Here is a 4,457-nt window from a genome sequence, read left to right as displayed (position 1 = left end):
TCAAAATTTGCTAATGAAGAGTCCTTGTATTAGTATAGTTCATTGATCACATGAGAAAGGTGGGATCCCAACACGTACTTGTAGAATAAGCTTATTTTATGATGGTCACACAGATATTTCAGTATTTAAGACTTAGATATAAATAGAGTTGTGTTTGAAGCCTCTTTTGGATGTTACCAAAAGAAAGAAACTTTGATGCTGCAGCAAAGTGTAATAGATGATACATAGACACTTAAAAAATATTTCAAAATCATACATATGGCAATTGTCCAAATTTTGGTACCGATTTAAATGTATCATGAACTAGAACTTATCCTTATTTGATATTATCTAACTGTCATCTTAGTGGACATTTATTGGATGGTTAAAATCGAAATATATCTAATGTCATTTCAAGAAAAATGTATATGGTAATTAGTGGTTAGGATTATTCAAACAATATGATTTTTGGACATTAGCTTAGCAATATTGGTTCTTCCATGTAGATGGTTTATTTTGAGTTAATATATGTTACATGTTTCTTTTTCAAGTGTTTGCATATCAAGTGTCATATGCGCCATAGTATCAAAAAAAATCTTTATTATGGAAAACTGTTAGGGGGCGTTTGATTTTATTTTTTATTTTTAATTCCCCCCGGCTATTTTGGGCTCTCATTATTATTTTTATTTGTAATTCCTGCACCATTTCCAATGTGAGAGGAAAGGTATTCATCTCTAAACCTCAAGCAAAACTATAGGGCCCACTGTGATGTAAGTGACTTATCCATGCCGTCTATCCCTTCTGCCAGATCATTTTAGGGTGTAAGCTAAAAAATGAGGAATATAATAAGCTCAAGTGGACCACACAACAAGAAATAGTGAGAATTGAATGCTGAGGGTTGAAAACTTTTTGAGAAGAAGTATTGGATGAAGCTGATATTTGTGTTTTCTGTTTATCTATGTTTGTGTGACCTTATGAATGAGTTGGATGACAAATAAACATCAATCTGGGCCTAAGAAATTAAACAAATTTCAACTATGGATATTACATTGACCACTGTTTCTTGTGGTGTGGTCCACTTGAGCTTTGGATTTTCTTAGTTTTTTGGTCGATCGATGCTCTAAAATTTTCTGATAAAACAGATGGAGCGTGTGGATAAGTCATGTACATCATACTGAGGCCACAAATTTAAGTCAGCCTTTACTGGACCCATTTTTCAGGTGGAAGATTTTCATTGAGAAAAACCTACGTGAGAAGTAATAATAACCTGTTTGCAGGTACATAGGATTTCAAACACCCCCTTAACTGGTGCACGTGTTTGTTTATCGATTGGAACCTGGTGTGGAAATTACACATATCAGGCATTCCCATCTGCCGGATTGGTGGTATCAAATCAATGGCCGAAAATTAATATTTAATAGTCAAAAGAAAAGTGAAGGACAAGATCGTATGATGAAGTTTGATTTTGAATTTTGAAACATGGAAGCGGATTGGGTGGCGACCCAACACCACAGACATCCCTGGTGACCATGGGGCCCACCGTGATGTATGTGTTTTATCTACGCAGTCCATCCGTTTTGCATCCACACTATTGAAACCTTCCTAGGGCCCAATCTGATGTTTGTTTTCCATCTAGAATGTTCACAGGTCACACAGACCTGGATGAAGAGAAAACAAAAGTATCAGCTTGATCCAAAACTTCTGTGGGCCCTAAGAAGTTTTCAACAATAGGCGTTCAATTCCCCCTATTTCCTTTGGTGTGGTACACTTGAGTTTTGGATATGCTTTAATTTTAGCCTCAGTGCTAAAATGATATGAAAAAACGGATGAACGGCATGGATAAAGCATATAACTCAAGGTGGGCCCCACAGAGTCCGGTACAAGTGTGGAGTCACTGTGGTGTTGGGGTCACCACGCAATCCGCTGACAAGTTCCAACTGACGGATGGTTAGAGGTGTCTGGTCACTCCAAATTTGGGCTTTAGCCCATCCACGAGGTGGCCCACATTCTGGATGACCACACATGACTGCCACGTGTACCATGAGCGCCCGCGTGTAGCATTCCGCTTCCCAATTTCCCATTCCGTACGTATACAGTACAAAAAAAGGGTGGTTTAACGGTTTAACCATCATTAGAACAGAGCACTGAGTTATGGTGCTTCTAGTTGTGTCAGGACACTTGGACAGTCCTTTCGATCGATCTACACTGTTCATTAGGTCCAGCACACGTTCTATAAGATACCAATAAAAAATTGAAACCGATTGGATTATCCTGTCCCTCTGTAAGTTGGCCCCCTTTTTTATATCCATTCATTTTTTCCAGCCAAAAACAGAACGTTTTCGGTAGTCCTATAAAAGTAATTCTTGTGAACTATGAGCTATCAATAATGAATCTCAACCAATGAATGGTTCAGATTATCGATAGGACCTACGTTTTTCTAAGCGATCTTGACCGACCATTTTATAGGCCCCTGATCAAGTACTTAGAAGTCCGATTTTCTCACACGGTAACTCTTGAAATGCTTTACCACACATAATGGATAGTTCAGTTCCATAGATTGGACCGTCCAACTGTCCCAATTAGGAAACGTACTTTGATACTCCGGCAGAGTATGATTGTTCATACGCATGCACTCATAAATCATGTAAGTATCATATAGGTAACCAAAAAGAAAACCATCCAAATTGTGGGTCCCACTTTAGATAGGTCATCAACCAAGGATTACACTGAAGTAATGTCCTAACTGGCTGTTCGGTGAAATCCAACGGATGGACCAGAGGAGAAAAAGTCAACAGTCCAAATTCAACAAACAGATGTCCATTATCCAGAGGTGGGACCCTCTAATCAATCAAATTTCAGGGTTATGTCCTATCTATAGTGGGCTTCACATTTTGAACGGTTTAGATTGAAGTGACATATATGCCACGTGCATATATATGGCTGAAATTTTGCCAGCTTACAAATAAAAATCTTATAATTAAAAGTATGGGTCACATTGTGGATGTTGCTTTCAAGTGGGACTTGATAGTGACGTAGCCAGATTTAGGGTCCCATCGTAGTTATGATTACTAGGAAACATCAATGATTTTCTTGATTCAAATTTTTTACTTTATTTTATTTTATTATATATATATATATTTTAAACACGCACACACACCGCACACACACCACCACACACTCACGCCGTAGTGGGATTTCACCACCTATGGGTACTCGAACCCTCGACCAGGTGTTGAAACTCCTGAGAGTCTACCACCCCGAACAAGAGCAAGGACCCTCTCAGTTCAATTCGCTTGTTGATCCAAACGGTGTATTTAAAAAAGAAGAAGCTAAATTTGGATTTTTGTTTAGGACAACTAACACTATCTTTATTACCTGTGCTCGTTTTGACTTTATAGACTCACATAATCACCCTTCAATGATGATCCCAGCCTTTGATTTTTAGATCTGAATGTGATCCACTGAAAATTTTCATTTCATGGTTCTAAAATTCATTTGCAGAAAGTGATGGACACAATCATCATTTCAGGGTAAATTTCTTATGGGAGCACTGCATAGAATAGATTCCACACCATGTATGGTTCAGATCATCACAACGCTCAGAATGTGGGCCCCACTGGGCCGCGACACACGATCATTGATAAGTCGCGACAGATGCGAAAGAGCTCTTCTTCTTGTTTTTTTTTTTTCAAGGGGGGGGGGGGGGTTTAGCTTGTTAGTGCACAACCATGCACACACTCCATGTTAGCCACCCCCGTGTTGAAACGAGGTATCTCCACTCAGTTTGCCAGTTGAGTTATGGATCTGGGTGTCGAAAGAACTCTTACCATGCATTATATATCTCATGTGAATTTATGATTTGGCCCCACTATTATTCCGTCTGATCCGGACGGTTTTCTGGTGAACCCCATGTTCGATATGCCATAGCACAAAAAAAAAAAAAGAAAAAAGAAAAAGCAATGCGTTGATCCTAACCGTCTGATTGCACTCCTTGAACGTGGACCGTTGCCTTTTAACCAGCCATTTGCACTTTGCCCAGTAGATGTTCAGGATCATGCAACTGGTATGACTTTTGGTTGTTAGGCATCTCATTGGTGAGGCCCACTAGGCATCCTTAGTCGGGACCAAGAACCGACCAAGACAACTAATCTTTTAAGGGTCATGATCTAGTAGCCTGCGGACTACTGAAGTGAATTTGTAGTCTGCCCGTTGGGCTATTTGGGTCTGTGATCGGGACCGCAGAAGTCGAAGGTCTCACCAGCAATAGTCATTACTACATACAACCCTAGTCATTAGATCCATAGGGGCTTACCTCTTCAAGTGGACCTTACCATTATCAGCATATCCCAACTGGCAGGTTATGGTCTCACTTCAGTAGTGAGCGTACTTAATGTCTTTCCACCATCTATTGATGGCATCATTACCGTCCACGTCCTTTCCAGAAGTGGCCTAGGTTGAAGTTTTAGTAATATATAACC

The sequence above is a fragment of the Magnolia sinica genome, chromosome 13 (genome assembly GCF_029962835.1).
Source record: "Magnolia sinica isolate HGM2019 chromosome 13, MsV1, whole genome shotgun sequence".
Lineage (NCBI taxonomy): Eukaryota > Viridiplantae > Streptophyta > Magnoliopsida > Magnoliales > Magnoliaceae > Magnolia > Magnolia sinica.
This window is presented reverse-complemented; position numbering follows the sequence as displayed.